Source organism: Patagioenas fasciata, chromosome 4 (assembly GCF_037038585.1).
Source record: "Patagioenas fasciata isolate bPatFas1 chromosome 4, bPatFas1.hap1, whole genome shotgun sequence".
Taxonomy (NCBI): Eukaryota; Metazoa; Chordata; class Aves; order Columbiformes; family Columbidae; genus Patagioenas; species Patagioenas fasciata.
Window position 1 is genome coordinate 46,071,825 of NC_092523.1, and position 17,362 is coordinate 46,089,186.

General features: G+C 39.6%; 1 protein-coding gene and 1 long non-coding RNA gene across 6 annotated transcripts in view; one reads left to right on the plus strand and one right to left on the minus strand.

Annotated features, from left to right (window-relative positions):
* Positions 1 to 15,400, minus strand: part of GUCY1A1 (guanylate cyclase 1 soluble subunit alpha 1) — a 38,974-nt gene extending 23,574 nt beyond the window's left edge. Inside the window, exons 1-3 of one of the 5 annotated variants that reach the window (XM_071807765.1) lie at positions 15,268 to 15,381; positions 3,656 to 3,764; positions 3,013 to 3,126 (exon numbers count right to left, since the gene is read on the minus strand). The gene's annotated coding sequence lies outside the window, so the exon portion shown is untranslated. Of the gene's footprint in view, positions 1 to 3,012; positions 3,127 to 3,655; positions 3,765 to 14,858; positions 15,135 to 15,267 lie in introns of those variants that run through there. The other 4 variants (XM_065836441.2, XM_065836442.2, XM_065836443.2 and 1 more) reach the window with 4 other exon arrangements.
* On the plus strand, positions 15,098 to 16,667 carry LOC139827813 (uncharacterized). The gene is made up of 2 exons (XR_011738819.1): positions 15,098 to 15,351; positions 15,982 to 16,667. It is a non-coding gene; the product is annotated as an uncharacterized lncRNA (long non-coding RNA).
* Positions 16,668 to 17,362: the final 695 nt, after the last annotated feature.

Consider the following 17,362-nt stretch of genomic DNA (forward strand, 5'->3'; position numbering starts at 1 on the left):
TCCCCCATCACATGCCCAGGCAGGAACAGCAGAAACAGCATCCCTCGGCTATGGGACATCCTCGCACTCTCAGCCCTGGTCCCAGGCATCGTGCCACCAGCTGAGCAACTCACGATGGAGATGCTGCCCCTGAAAACCTGGGCCTCCTTCCACTGTGGGAGCTTTTGAGGTTCACAGCTCACAGGCGTTTTCCTAAGAGAGAGCTAAGCATACCTCACAGAGACTAGAAAGAACCTGCTGTACGTAACAACATTACTTTTTTTTTTTCTTGAGAAATCCTGATATTGAACAGACAGAACTAAGGACACCACAACTGATCTGGGTAGCCAGATGAGGAAGCAATTGAAACAGAGGAGGTGCTACAGTGAGGACAAGCAAAACCAATCCAAAGTGTCTGGAAATTATTCTCACACTTTGACAGAATATATTTTAAATTTAGCATTTAATCTGCATTTGTAGTCCACAAAAGTACAATACTTTCATGTAAATTGTAAGAGGAAAGCTAAGAAATAAATGCATGTCTTCAGAACTCCTTCCTTTTAAGAACCAAAACTTGTCCTGAGGACGTGGTGTTCATGACAGTTACCATCAGTTAAATGTAAAGATCAAAGTCTTGCTAGAAGCCAATGGAATGTAAATTAGAGTCCACAAAAGGAGAAATGCTGTGGTTCTAGCATATGAAGTAATTGTCACTTTTGCTTATTGATTCTTTCCAGATACAAATGCATATAACATTACTCATTTAAGCAGACCTCTAACTTCGAATGTCTGCAAAATCTGATTTTTATTTAGCTCATAAAACAATTTTTCAGAGCAAAGAAAGAAAACAATATTGTACTTACAATTACTATTAAAAGTGAAAACGAGGAACTTTTTATCTCATAGTATTTGTCACTGAAATCTCTAGCTAATATTTACCATGCAGGACAGCTGCATATTCTATAATAAATGAAATAATCGACTGTTTAAGCTGTGCTCGGTCCTGCACTTGGGTCGTAACAGCCCCAGGCAGCACTACAGGCTTGGGGAAGAGTGACTGGAAAGCTGCCCGGCAGAGAGGGATCTGGGGGTGTTGACTGACAGCCGGCTGAATATGAGCCAGCAGTGTGTCCGGGTGGCCCAAAAGGCCAATAGCATCCTGGCTTGTATCAGGAATAGTGTGGCCAGCAGGACTAGGGCAGTGATTGTGCCCCTGCACTTGGCACTTGTGAGGCTGTACCTCGAATCCTGTGTTCAGTTTTGGCCTCCTCACTACAGAAAAGACATTGAGGTGCTGGAGAGAGTTCAGAGAAGGGCAACGGAGCTGGTGAGGGGTCTGGAGCACAAGTCTGACGAGGAGCAGCTGAGGGAACTTGGGCTGTTTAGGCTGGAGAAAAGGAGGCTGAAGGGAGACCTTATCGCTGTCTACAACTACCTGAAAGGAGGTTACAGCATGGAGGGTGTTGGTCTCAAGTAACAAGCCATAAGACAAAAGGAAATGGCCTCAAGTTGCACCAGAGCAGCTTCAGATTGGATATTAGGAATGCCTGTTGTCAGGCATTGGAACAGGCTGCCCAGGGAAGTGGTGGAGTCACCATCCCTGGTGGTCTTTAAAAGATGTGTAGACATGGCACTTAGAGACATGGTTTAGTGGTGGACTTGGCAGTGTTAGGTTAACAGTTGGACCTGATGATCTTAAAGGTCTTTTCCAACCTAAATGATTCAGATTTTAGGATTCTAAGATTTCCAAATTTGTAACAAATTAAGTAACTTCTCATTTGAGAACCATGGTGTGGATTAACTGTGAAGCATCTTCAGAGACAATAAAATAATTCTCCTACTTCTCCAAAGACACTTATCTTGCTGAGACTTGTGCATGCAGGTACTCATCAATCCAAAGTTGAATGTGAGTATTTGATTACACAACTGACACACAAGTTTGCATACATATCATTATTGTTTTCTCAAAGATACCAGAGTATTGCAGAGCAATATAAAACACTGATTGTAGTGTTTTTATAACAGCGCATATGGTTAAATATTCCCTTTGTGTTCACAGCTTTAAATTATAATGAACAGCAAGTTTTATAAATAATGGAGTACTAAGTTTCCCTGAACTCTGTAGATCTTAGAGAACTGTTTGAAAATTAGGTCTGTAGAAAGCAAAGTGTTTTATTAGTAGATTTCAAGTGCAGAGTTTTTTTACTATGTGTCAGTTGCCACTTCTGTTTACAATGTCTACAAAATCATTTTTGCGCTGAAAATCACTGACAACTACCTTTCATGTTTATTCCTAGTTACACACTCATGACAACTCCCATCAAAAGTCAATAGCAGGTTTCTGGTTATAGAAGGAATAGGATTAAACCTAACAGATCTGTGACTGCTGTCACAGAAATACTGATTTGCATGTTTTCATATTTTGGAAGTAAAATATAACCTTGGCTTTTTTTGTTTTGGGTTTTTTTCAGGTAGGTGTGCATATGTGATGGTAAACACAGAACTAAAGTCATTTGAGATTCTGGAAAAGTTAAATACTATGCATGGGAAGCTAATAACAGGAACTTGTAATCAGTGAAAATGGTTTATCCTGCAGCAGTGAGGTCATGTCCTTGTAATTTTTCTGATAGGGAAAAATATCTTGATTGAAGAGCTGTATTCAGCCAGAATAGATGGCTTAAGAGGTGTTTTCACAGCCATCATGCAGCTACTGATTTCGCTTTAACTAGAGCTCACAGCAAAGAAAGCAGCTCTGAAGAAAAGGAGAAATCGGCTACTTTCCCATTGTTCTCTTCCACAGTATCTGCTAGGTAGGACCAGCAGGCACCTTCCTTTTTGATTAAATGCTTATAGATGGTTTCTGCTACAAAACCTGTTTAAAATAAACAAAATTGCTGATTTGGCCATGTGCACTGTAAATTAGTACCTTCATTTTTTTTTTTTTATTTTGCTGATTGGCCTATTCACAGCCCATCACTTTCAAAATCTGCTTTTTTAAGTAAGATTTGAGCACACAAAAGCAGTGGATCTTACCTTTGCAAAGCACAGTTCCAGAGGCTATCAACACATCCTGTGAGACCGAATGCTCTATGAGTACATTAGAATACTAATTTCACTGTTATCACTTAGTTGCTCCCTAGCACTTTTCTGGAAAATACAGCAGATATGCATTTAAAACAAAGAAAGCTAGGTAAATATGTAAATATGTGAACTTATATTGTCCTTAAAAACACAGGCTTCTTTTTTTCACTAAAATGATGAAGCAAAGTAAAGGTGAGATGTTTTGTGAAATACTGAGCTTGCACATGTGATATTAAGACAAATTAATGTTGTTAATTAATCACAGTAAATATGCACTTAATGAATAACACTACGCTACTGTTAGTATATACCACCTCTGTAACAAAACCAAAACTTAAATAAATCAAGAGGCAGATTTTGGCTTCCTGTAGAACATTCAATCTGTGATGCTTGTTATAGTCTCCAGTGCAACTGCAGGAGTTACCACACCTACAGATCTTTTAAATCCCTCTGTTCCATTTATTCTACTTTTCTTTAAAGCATATGAAAACAACTGAATTTGGATGGAGTGTTTCTCAGATTACTTTTGCACAGGAGAAGTCAGCACATGCAAATGACAGCAACAGGGAGAAGGCAGCATGCAAAACTAACTCACAGATAACTGCCCTATTCACAACATATTCTGTATGTGGAATTTCCCCTTGTCCTTGGTGGCAGTTTCATGTAAAGACTGAGGTGAATATGTAGCCCTGTGGAAAAATAAGCTGAAAATATTTATGGGTGGTTATTCAGCTTTGACACGTCTATTTAAAAACAAAAGAAATGTGTGAGACAGACTATAGCAGAAATCTAAGTTATTCCGGTCTAGAAATCTGAGATCCTTCACAAAGAAATTTCTCAAGCTATTATTAAAATGTAGCTTCTTATTTTAATAATAATTTCAGTGAAAATCAGAGGATTGTTGAGGCATTGATCATGAGGCAAAGGAAAATACTTGAAAATACTTTTCCAAAGCTTCAGTAGTGCTGAACAACAGAGAAAAGGTCCAACCTTACAGCTAAAAAATCATCAAACAGTGGAAGCCTCCCTCGATGCTGCTCCCTCGGTTTTATCAGATGCATTTAGAAAGATTTAGCATTTTCCAAACCATGCATTTTACTGATCCAAGTGCACTAGCTGCTGAATTGCAGCTTCTTGTAGCAATATCAAACTTGAATATTAAATCCCGCAACAGTAAAAATAATGTCATCCAGCTTTTTTAAAACTCTACTGTCTGCTTCAGTTCTGGATATTTTAGTGCCAGGCAGAGAGTGGCACAGAAGCACATGTTTGCCTTGAAATGCTTGTAAATTCAATTGAAATTTACTGACTTTTGTGGCAAGCATTTCAGATTAAGAGATTAAACAGATTAAGAGATTTAGAGAAATGGACATCCAAGAAAGGGTTAACAAAGAACACAATGCAGAATCTCTGCTCAGATCACCAGCCTCTCAACTGAGGTACAAATTAAGGGTTTAAATATGGAGGTAAAACAAGTAAAATGATTTCAGCAGAGGATTTGGATTTTCTAAAAAACTAGAATCATATGGAAAACCCTTACCAAAAATATGTTTGTCATTCAAACTAATACACAATATGTTTCTGTGATACATAACCTGAACTTTGTGCATTGTGTGAACCACAGGGTAATTTCCTGGAATTATTCTATGTAGAGTACCTAGAACTGCCCACGGTTTTTCATCTCACAACCTGTATAATTGCATTGACTGCAACAATGTTAACATCACAGCATTCTTACTGAAGTCTGAAGGATTACAGCTTTGCTCCATTTCTCAGATAGCATAGTTTTTATCATTTATTGTAGTGCTATTTTGAGAAATCTGCTGTTCTTATATGAGAAAGAAAAATGACAGAAGGGAGATACAGACAGAATAAAGGAGCAAGGAGGAAAAAACAGAATAAAGTAGACGAGGAAGGCTGTAGAAAGGCATTAGGATTAAAAAAAAAAGTAAGAAAGAAGGAAAACATGGGTAATAGAACAAAACAATTTGCAAAGGCAGACAGTTCTCTTATTGATATATCGCTTTTTCCTTACAAACAAATCCACTGAAGTATGGTGGGTACTCATGCAAACAATTTTTCTGTAATGTGTCACAGTAGCATATAGAAATTATTGAAATGATAATTTCAAGGAGCTTTTCAGCAATATTTTAGATTTTAGGGGATTTTTTTTTTGTGGTAGTTACAGCTTGTGTTTTAACCAACTCTGTTGGTTATATGTTACTCTGTGTTGCACAATTAAGGAAGCATAAGTGTTTATCACCCTGATTCAGCTACCAAGACCAAATATCTACTTCCAGTGTTTTGCCTCACTAGCATCAAATAGGAGCCAGGGCATGAGACACCTTGTTTTGCTGCATCGTGTGATGAATTTACCCCATGTTAATAAAGAAGTAAAAACTTTCTAGGCTCGAACATTTCACGTTATTTTCTAGTATTTTGTTATAAATGGCATTGACTTGTAAGTTAAAGTCCAGATACACATTGTTCCTGATTTAAGATTTCACAGTTTTATATTTTATTTTGTAAAGATATTACACTTCTCCTTTATAACATGTCTATAAGGCACCTCTTTCCTCTCTCCATCAGGCCTTTTGAAATACCCGTCAGTGCCACGCAGGCATCTGAGATCCCAGATGGAAGCACCACTTACCTGACCTGCATCCCAGAGAGGCAGCATGGAGCTGCACCGGTGTCAGCGACCACTGGCAGCTGCAAGCCACCAATAACCTCCTCCTGCTGTGCCACCAGAGAAGGTAAGGAACTACAAGGGCACTCCATTCTTTGTTCCCAGTGTGGCAATTTATGCTTCAGTGCTGGGAGTCTTTGGGTTTCAGTCTTCAGGCAAAATGAGCACAGAACACAGCATAAGAACTTTGCTCTATAGGCTGCGGCTCCAAATGAGAGAGTCAGTTAAGGAGAAGCAGCAGCAGGTAGGAATGGGGAAATGACAGCTGGCCAGTGGACATGAGGTGCCAGTCGTCCTTGAAGGCTGAAATCTGAACCCTAAAGTGGCACCAAGGACTGTTGAGGATCTCGGCTGCATTGCCTTGACTAAGAGATGGGGTCATCTCAGATTTACTAGGTTGAGAACCAAAACTAATATCAAATGTAATTGTTAAATATCTTTGTCTCAACACTTCAGCTTGTGCAATAACAGATAAACTACCCAGATATCACAACACTCACTCTTAGTGTAGGAGCCGTCCCCCATCAAAGACCCTTCAAGTACTATTTCCCACCAGAATGCTAAAGAACAACAACTCTGTATGTGCGGTTTTCTAAATCTGTAAAATGTGCATCCATCACTGAACACCTGAGGTTTTTTTCATTATATTGGGAAACAACATTCATTTCAAAAATGGGGCCAGGTAATAGAATGTCTCCAACTTGCTATGTTGCATACTGGTGCTGTGAATAGCAGCTCCAAGCCAGCACAGAAAACAGTTCAGCCTTTTCAGAGGTGAAAGGGCAGAGGCACTGAACAGTGAACTGTGGGAGAAAATCTAAAAACGAACCAAAATCCAATTCTGGCCCTAGCAAGGCCATATATACTCAGAGGATCACTTCAAATAGGTTTTGAATGTCATTTGAATATCATCCTGAAAAGAAATGCTTCTCTGACTGGCAAGTTAAATTTGTTATTAACTGGGTTCTTGATCAAAGAGCTCTCTTAACAAATAATAGGTTGCACTTCTGTGTTTGTTTATGTATGTGCACGGAAAGAGGATGCTACATAGGAAGTTCTCCCTTTTTCTAGAAATCTGTGGAATTCCAAGATGAAAAGTTTGAGGGACCATGTGTATAGTTGGGGCAGAGGGAGAGAATGGGAGGCATGAGGATATAACCAGAGACCTAAGTTTAATGGTAAAGAAAGGTAGTATCTCTGTCATGAAGATTTTCCTGCCAAGATGAAGACAATATTTTTTAAGCCTTTTGTTCTTCTGGAGTATCTGGAAGCACCATGAATCTTGCAGACTGTGCACTCTCACCAGGTTTAAAAAAAAGAGGAAAGAAAGTTTGCTGCACTGTGTATAGTCTTTCTGTGCATGGGGTCAGAAACTTTTGACATTTCTGCTTACAGTTTAGGTGATGTTGAAAATTCAAAACATTTGTTGTAAATATTTGTACTTGGTAAGTTCCAACGAGACAAAAGTGCTAACTTTACAAGTATCCTGTGACAATGGAGAAATGAAGTCCCCACAGTATCACAAGCATCTTTGCAGAATATTCATGTTGTAAACCTTTGCTCTGGGTGTTCAACTCTGTTTATAGTAGGCATCTAAAACCCACACTCCCCATAATATATTAAACAGACAACAGGATTGCATTCCTAAGTAACACAGCTTCTTTGCTGCAAGACAGGGTACCAAACCTAAGTTTAGCATTAAAGATTTGAATACATTTATTAATATTTTACTAAAGATTATGAGGGTTTTCCATGGTTGTAGAGTAACAGCTGGGAAAGAAAACAGCGAGAATATGTTATATAAATACTTGCAAAACTGCCTTTTTTTTGCATATTTATTTCAGCATTTCACAGATCAGCCATTTACAATACAGGGCATTACAAAAACTGCAATAAAATCCAACCATATTTTTTTAAATACACCAACCCCATTAGATGCTTTTCTGCCACTACTACTCTAATTTCATTTTCTTATTTATTTCCTATTCCAATTTATTGTTAACAAAAATCTGCCCACAACATGGGCAGGAATAGATGTTCTTTTTTAGCTCTTGCTACATGTAAAGTCATAATCCTGTGTTCCATCAGTACTCCTTACTCTTCACAGTTTCAAGGTCTATTTGAAAAGATACTTTTAACTTGTAAGTCCCCTCTATGTATTGTTTAAACCTATTTTTGCTTAGAACTTAGTATTGCTTAGAACTGCAAGTTATAATCTTTTCAAAGAGAAACTGGAAGATATGATGAAATTACATTTCATATATTATATTAATCAACAACTGAAAACATTTTTTACTGGTATTTAATAGTACCAGCCTCTGATCTTCTAAGAGAATAATTATCTTCTCATGATGCTCACCACCACCATCATCTCAAGCATGGCATCGTTGTACACTTCAAACTTTGACTTAGCTGTTCTAAAACTTGATATAGTTATGGTCAATGACTTTTTCCACATATAGTTGACTAATATGCTGGATCGCCCACAGATCTGGAGCGTGTGACATGCAGAGCAAGTGCAGAGCTGATCTAAGTTGATATTAATTTTCAGATCAGCTGTAAATGTTCGGTATCATACTACAAATGTAGTTTCTGCCTCGTTAGCCCATCAAAATGTTTCACAAGCCATGCTACCTTCTGGCTGAAAGACTGGTCCCCTCTATGCTATTTCATTGCCACCACACAACCAAATGTTTTTGTCTGGGAAGCAAACTATTTTAATACCTCCTAGCATTCATGTAGGCCACCATTCAGTCAGCGAGACTGATACTTTGTCAACATGGGAAAATTCTTATGAAGCCTTTGCTTAAATGGAAATACTAGTATTTAACCTTCTGTCTGGTGAGTTCATCCTTGGGCAGGTTGCTCAGCAGAGAAATTGTGCCAATGTTAACTTACATTCTGCTTTTTCTTTATCACTGTTGCTAGGTGTATTATTTATTTTAACTTCCCAGAAGGCTAAAACTAAGATCAGGGCCATATACAAATATACAGTGAAAGATTATGTCTGATCTGAAGGGTTTGTCCTCTAAATAACTAAGACAGAAAAATGGGATATGAAAGGAAGCATTACAATGTCTCTTTCAGAAGTGAGGAAATAATGCATGCTGGGGATCACAGAAGAAAGACTGCAGCTGAGCCAAGAAGTGAATCCAGATCTCTTGAACACAGCGGCATAAGGTTTTTGGCCAGGAGTTCAGTAGATCTGAGTCATTTACAAAAGTCAGGTCAAAGACCTTGTCAAAATTTGCAGCCAGATTTTAAAAATAACAATGGGACTGAAACGCTTGCACATTTCTACAAGCAAAATTCAAATAGATTTTGCAGGTAGGATTCAAAAAAGGGTGTACATAATATATATATAAAAGCAGAACAAGGAAGGTGTCCTCACCTTATAGCTTCACGCCTAACACACACCAGGTTTAACTTCTTTCTCTCATATCTGAAGGCTCTGTAATTGCTAATAGGAAAGGCATTTCCTCTTGGCTGGTTTTATTAATATCATGCAACCTGTTTGGGAAGCTCTAACTGCATCGAAATATGCATTTAACTAGATCTAAAATTAATTGTAATTATTGCTGTCATGATTTTCTGACTTTAAAAAAAAAAAAAAAAAATCAGTTCCACATTGACCAAAAGCCTTTTGAAGTTTCTTAAGCCACAAGACCATCCTTCCCCTGTGGAAACTCTAAAATCCTACCTCTAAACATGCTTTGTGAGTTCTGTGGACTAGTGGCTACATTTTCACCAAAATTTGAACAGTTCATCAATCCACCAAATATTTTTTCTCAACATGAAACAATAGGGTTTGCACTCTCAGTTTACCACTGCAAACAGACAACTATGAAGATAGTTTTGGGAAGGAAAAAAAAAAAAAAAAAAGAAATTTAAAGTTAGATTGATGCATGCTTTCTCCAAAGACATGGAAATTTTGCCATTTTTAGCAATGCTATTTAAAACAGGAACTGCAGGGAGTATTTTAGGCTCCAGGGTGCCTGCAGTCAGGACTAGGGAGCCACACAGCTATTAATAAGCAGACACCCCTCCCTACCAACCAGAAGACGGCAACTGGGTATATTGTCTTCTGTTTTCGAATCACAGAAATAATTATGAGCAAATGTAAAATCCCAATTTTTCGAAGCAACAGACTGGAAATCTCGCTGAGGTGTTCTTCCATTGTAGTCAGCCTTTTCTAATGCTCTTTCATGTGTGAAGAGTTTCGATATTTGCCGAGGAGGGAAATCAGCTTTCCCTGAACAACTTTTGTCAATCTCCATCTGTATCAAGTGCCAAGTGAAATGCAAGGTTAAAACGAAATTAAACACACGTTTATGTGGCTCAGCATTAGAAAGGCAGTCATCACACTCCTGTCTAATATGCCACAGAGAAATCTGTTTCCGGCATCTCAAAAATAACTGTGCTATTATTCATTAAAAGTGGACAGTTTAGCAGCAACTACTGTATGTGGCATCACAGAATCTGTAAGGTTTACCGCATCCTCTGGAATAAATGATGTTCTACAATTACACCAGGAGGATTCCCACAAAGTACATTTTCCACAAAAGAGTGATATATTTTTGTTCTGAATACCTTAGAATGTGGCTGACAAAGAGACTCAATAAATATTTCTTTCCATCTCCATTTGTGGAGGAGAAAATAATGAAAGGATTTTAGCACATTGCCATATAGTAAGAAATTTTTGCCTCACACTGAAACAATTGGATGACTTGCATGGGATATTCCCTGCAACTCCCCTAATACAAATAGTTGTCTAAGGGTTAGATTCCATGACACTTGACAAAATCTTCAGTACTGGTTCCAGTCTCCTCCATGATGATGCACACATCCTGCTTTCTACACTCCAACCCATACAACCAAAGCTCTCTTCCTAAGCAACTGCGTGGCTGACCTATTTCCTATAGGGACTTAACTGAAACAATCAATGGACACAGCCACGCATAAAGTGCAAGGCATAGCCAAACAGTCCCGAGAGAGGGTTTCAGACAGCTCTGTGTCCCACAGCTGGAATGCAAGTCTTCTGGCATTTTCCTCCTTGTCCCAGGGCAGAGAACACGTGGCCTTGGCACTCAAGCAGGGAGAGCGTAGCATTCTGTTCTTATTCAGGCAGATATGTATGCACAGGATGTACAGACCAGGGGCCTTGTCAAAGAAGTGCCCTCTCAGAAATAATACAGAAGGTCACAACTTGGCTATCATCTAGGCTCAGTATGCTGCCTGTAAGAAAGCAGCCTGCTGGTGCTGACTTGCAGGAGGAGGTGGTTTGTTTGAATACCTCTACTAGCAGGGCACCATTCTTTTGGAACAGCTATTCTAGTATCAATATGCAAGAAGAAAATAAATTCACAAGTTGGCTTTAAGCAACACAAAGGAACTAATTTAAGGCGTCAGAGCAGTAAAATCAAGAATAATGGCTAGTACAGTTCAGCTGAGTTTGACAAGCAAGGAGGGTGCCTAAATTAGCGGTGAGGGTCTCAACTGCAGAAGGGAGCATTTCAGTCAAATGTGAACGTTAGTTAAAATACCCCGCAGTTACACCTGAAAGCAGTAATATTCTTAGCAAGGGCATTGATTCCACTTAACAAAACTATTGTGTAATAGTAAATATAAGTGGAAGTGAATATTGTTCTCCGATAGGGTTAGATTCTCCCAAAGGCTGAAGGCCTATGGAAGCCATGAAGCTCAAATTTACTTGAGGTCTGAAGCAAAGAACAGGACTTGGTGAGGTCTCCCTGTGGTGAAGTAAAATTAATCCCTAGAGAACATATTTGCTCTGACTTAGGTCATGAAGCAGCAGAACTGACAGCACGGAAACTTGCGCTCCTACGTAAAGGAAGCAGATGTCAACTTGCTCCAGACTCTGCATCTACAAAAATAAAAAAGCATCCACAAATGAGGAGCCAAAATGACAAGGAAACACTAGCACTGAGCTAAGAGTGGCATCAGCTGAGCAGGACAACCAAAAACCTGAAAGAACAGCATGTTACCAAATGAGTAGCAATCAATACCAATGTTACAAGTAAAAGGCTTCATTAGAGATATAAACGTGATCTTTTCAAGTGTTTCATAGCAGGTGGTTCTATATGCAAAAACCTAACAAAAAACCTGCTGTCTCTAGCAGATTTTGCTGCCTTTGTTACAAAAAAAAAAAATTGTTGTTTACGCCCTAGCTAGAAGCCCTAGCCAGATGTCCTAGCACATTCATGCACATGCTTAAATCCTATTGGAATTTTAAAATTAAGTAGAAACTAATGTTCTGTCCTGACCAGTGTTGCTTTCTTGAACAAAGACTTACGCCTTGATCACTGACTTTAAAATATTAATATTTATTCAATGGTAAAATTGAATCTCTACTCCTGGTACAACTAGTCTTGCAAGACTTGCTGAATATATATCATACGCATTATGGCCATATCTCAGATGTTCAAAACATGCTGAAAAGAGTACTCAAAGTAATGTCAAATGTGAGATTTGGCTTAACTTAAATTTCAAGTGCTAAGAATCTTAATTGCAGTGCTAAAGATTAAATAAATGCAGTGAATTTTAGTAAACACATAAAGATCTTATAAAAGGAAATAGTACAAAATGTGAGAGGAATTTCAGCAAAGAATCTCTAACAGCAGCTCTCCACAGCTCAATTGTCATTTGCAAATAAAATGTGCAAGCTAAAATGTAATGATTCCTAAATATCATTACAACTAAATTCCTTAAAACATGTCCTGTAGTTTTCAGTAACTATTTTAAACACTTCTTTTTACTTATATTGAACTTTTTTTAGATAAATGAGTTTGTATTAAAAAAGGAAACTCGCTGCTTGCCTACAGAGAAGATACAAAATATTGCCAGAACCTTCTAATACATATTTCCTTGTTGATAATTTAACATGTTGTGCCTGTTTCCTTAGATTACTGACCTTCTTTAAAAAAAAAAAAACCAAACAAACAAAAAACAACAACAACAACAAAAACCCCAAAAAACAAACAAACAAACAAACAGACAAAACAACTAAGGGATGGTTTACAACATCTTTTGGTTTAACAACTCAGTTTAAAAAAAAAAATAGAATAGCTGCATTTGCTACAAACTCTGCTTTGACTTCTTGGATTGCTTACTTTGAGTCCCAGTATTTTTTTTAGAATTTCAAACAGAAGGCATTTATCTTGATAAAGGCTGTGATATTTTACCTTTTATAACATGATATAACCAGGTTTTGACTGCTGCTGATGTTTTGAGTATTGTATTTTATTATAAACTCTACTTATGTTTTGATTTCACTATGGGATCTGTTTTGAAACAAACTGTCATAGAATGGTTAAAGACAGATTTTTTAAAGAAAGCATTAATCAGTGTAACACAAATATACAAGACTTTCGTACTTACTTTTATGGACATGACATCAAAGACTAACCTTGACTTCGCCTTTTTGAAAGTTCATCAAAAACTTAATTGAATTACTTAAATGAATACTCAGCAGCTGAACCAGTGGGAGAGGGGATGGTGAGCCATTTTATTGACAATGTCAAAAAAGGGTACAAACCCAGTGTAGAACTAATTTTCTCTTCCAATGTTTGGCTTATGATCTTGCACTATCATGACTCATAATACAAGCTACATAATTCCATGGAAAAAAATACGACCAGGAGATCTCAGGATGTGATTTCCTTCTTTCTCCTTCCTTACTTTTCCTGCGTGCTTTAGACCACCATGATTTCAGCAATTGCTTCTCTCTTCTGAGAATGTGGAACATAAAGTCTCTTACATCACCAATACAGTATTTGTCATGCTTCCTTACAATCACCTAGTTCATTTAAGGTTCTTGCTATTGGTAAAGCAAGAGAATAGTAATCAGAGCTGCAGAATGTATGGCCATATGTGGTGCCCCAGAGCAATACAATCCAAGAAATAAAGTTCTCTACAATAAAGAGAACTTCCTGTGCTTCCATTTGTAACATATTTGCACACATTCCCTGGCTGCTTAAATTGCTTAAATTCTGATTAATTATGTAAAACAGTCTGTTATCGAAATCTCTTTCCAGCATGGGCTGTCACTACCTCCTGTTCCTAACCCTAGAAAAGCAGTAGACCCACTTACGTGATCTAAAGTGCATGCTTCCTTGTGCCTACTTTCTCTGGTTTGGAAACAATTCATCTGAATCATAACTAAAAGAAAAGGGAGTGGCTCCATTGGGAGATTTGTCTTAGGAAAAAGTATAACATTAGACCATTTCCAAATAAGTAAAACACTTTGTTCTATTCATAGAAAGATAATTAAACTCTTACACTTGTTATGAAACATTGCTGTTACATTTATCTGCAACTCTGTACTCTGAGACTTCACAATGGAAAATGTGAGCGAACACAAATTTCTTTTTTCCTACTAGTATTTCAGCTATCAAAAGTCCCACCATTCCTCTTTAGACCAACCCATATGCAGCACAGTGTATCCTGTAGCACAGTGAAAGTGCACAGCCCAAATCCAGCATTACTAATAGTCCATTTCACCCCAATACACGTTTTTAGTAATACCACATCCTTCCTCAGGACTTTTTTTCCTGTTAACTCATCCTTTGAAGTTAGAAACCCATCTCACTACATACAGACAATAAGTGACCAGCTCCAAAGACAAAGCCATTTTAGGAGGAGCATTAGATCAAGCTCGAGCAAGTACACAAGATGTATAAAAAGTACTCCTTCACATCCAAGAGAAAAACTTTTCAAGTGTCTCACGTTCATACATAGAGATGATTTTATAAAGGGACTACTAGGCCGTAGGCTTGTAATGGTCCCTGAACTTCAGTCACAGAAAAAATTCTATTCTCTCAGAAAATAAATTACAAGCCTTAAGTCTTTAAAAAATAGAAGGAATAGCAGAGCCAAGAAAATCGACTGAAAAAAAGTAAACTGCCGATCATAATGAATGTAACATAGTTTGGGGTTTCATATATTCTTTCTAGAGGAAAAAAAATGAATAACAAATGCAAAAATGAATTTATTGTTAGAGCACCAAGTATATGATTAAATATGAGGTTTCTGTCTAATTCATGAAGTGTAATGATATTCATTACCCTGGACACGAGATAAGAAACCTTACCTAAGTATAATGCAGTAAAACCAGCCTGAATGGTTCAATTACCTTGACGGGCACGAGCAGTTCGCGAATTCTTAGAAAGCCTCACAATGCACAAAGGCCTCCCGAGTACCTCAACGAGCTCCCACGTCGCTCCCAGCCCCGAATCGCGACATATTTCGCTCAAGACCATATTTGGCGCGGGGCACGCTGCAAACGGGGCTGGGGGTGCTGAGGGGAGGGGGCTGCCCGCGTCCCCCCTATCCCGGGGCTCAGCCCCACATCGTATGGCTGCCCCAGAGACCCGGCCCCGGCGCCGCCCCGAGTGCCCCGCTCCCCGCGGGCACGACTGGACGCCCCGTCCCAGCGCTGTCCAGGGTCCCCGCCGCCCCGCTCCGCGCCCCGCTCCGCGCCTCAGGCGCCGCTCACTCACCATGGCGCGCGGGTGCCCGCGGCCGCGCAGCCCCACGGAGGGGCTCTGGGCAGGGCGCCGCTGCCGATCCCCGGCGCCGCAAAGGTGTATTTGGGGAGCGGGCGCGGCTCGGCGGCGGTGCCGCCCAGGCGGGCGGGGGGGGGGGGGCGATGGGAGGAGGGGGGCCGGCGGGAGGGGCCTCCCCGCGGGCCCAATCAGGGCCGGGGCGGGCGGCCTCGGGCCGCGGCGCGGGCAGCGGCGGCGGCGCGGGGGAGGCGCGGTGCCCCCGGGTGCTCCGCGACCCTTGCGCGGTGGTGGCTGCTGGTGCGGGGCTTCAGCTGGGCTGCCAGAGGGGCGCGTACTGCCCGGCTGCCGCCCGTTCCCCCGTCATGGTCGGGGGGTGAGGGGTTGGGGTGTTTCCCCCTCTTCGTGCAGCTCCGCAGGAATTTGGATTTCGTGAAATGTCAGTTTGCGCAGGGCCAGGAGCTTCCGTTTGCAGCTTCTGCACGGGTGGGAACCAGTGTCATCAGGGTTTGCAAGGCGTTGTACTTACGGGTGTCTTTTCCACGCAAGTGTCCTTCCCATTACTCTCCAATTTGAAAATTCTGTACTACCATATTTGTTTTATTTGCACTTTTTCTACTACGGCTTTGATTTACTTGTTGCTAGTGATACTCTGTGCAATCTGTAATATATACAATCCATAATATATACATTTTTAATGTGGCTTTGCAGTGTGACTGTTACGGCTAACAGCTTCGTGCTCACAGAAGGGAAACGACACTTTCCAAATAAGCACAGAAAACAAAAATTATCCAAAGAACATCGGAATATCGGAGAGCCAAGTTAAGTTCAATTTAAAACGCAGATTCATAAAACACGTTCTATAGAGTTGCCCAGGTCTGAAATCATACTCTTAATTCTTACATACCTCCAACAAAACAGAATGACTGCTCCACAATTTTAAAATCTTCATTAACATCATAACACACTTACAGGATTTTCACCATGAAAACAGTTGTTGTTTTTCGGAAGCCCGGGGTCAGAAATCTTTATTTTGTTAGACTCGGACAATTAATAGTGACTGACCTCACACTAGGATTAGCTGCCTTATCAAGTCATATGGAAGCAAACAGAAGATTTCACCAAGAGAAACAGCTGTTGTAAGCTGAAGTCTGCATTTGGAGGAGCACCATACCTACATGGCAAGAGAAGAAAGGGTAATCATTTATTTTAGCTCTCTGTTGTAGTTTAACAAGCTAGTGCAGAAGAGAGAGTTGAAATCAACCAAAACAAAAGCAGCACATCACCAAGTGGTTTTGAACAGACCTGCTTTATGCAAGAGCTCAAGATGTGAATGTTTTGTTGCCTCCTTGACTGTCAAAACTGAAAAACGGTTTAATAAATATATCTGCTTCACACCATGCTTCCTTCCCTGCAGTGTTCAAAGAAGATAAACCTGTCAGCTAGAGTAAAGAACTGACAAATTCCTTCAACCACCAGTTAGTCAGCTGAAAATAATCTACCAAAACCCATTTTGTTGCCATTTCTGAAGTTATTGACAAGCACTGTGAAGCTTAATTGAGTGCTAAATAGTCTAGGACATTGTGTACTTCAGAAAATTACTGTATTAATAGATAATGTATCGATGCAGCCTCTTGCCTCCAGAAACAAAGATTAATCTCAAGGCAAGGCATGGTCTTGCTAATATTTGCCCTCGTCTGCAAACTACCCTAACTCTTGCTGTTTAGTCCCACTTTTCTTGCTTCATGGAACCAGCTTCTTCTGTAAAAAAAAAAAAAAAAAGTAGAACCAGCTTCTGAGCAACTGATATAAATGAATTCCATTATCAACTTTCTGTACCAAAAGGAGTAAGAGCTTCTGTTGCACACAGAATGACTGTTCCAGGATGTGCTGTGCAAATTTAGATATGGTGATCACTGCAGTGTAAACCTGTCATGTTCAGTGCAATGAATTAATGCCAGGCAACGGGTGAATTTGGACATTTGGTGAGTAACTGGATCATCAGCACCGAAAGTTCTCCCAGAGTTGTTGAAAAAACACTGTTCATCCCCTCAATGTACTACTAATGACTTGTAAACTTGCACAAAATAAG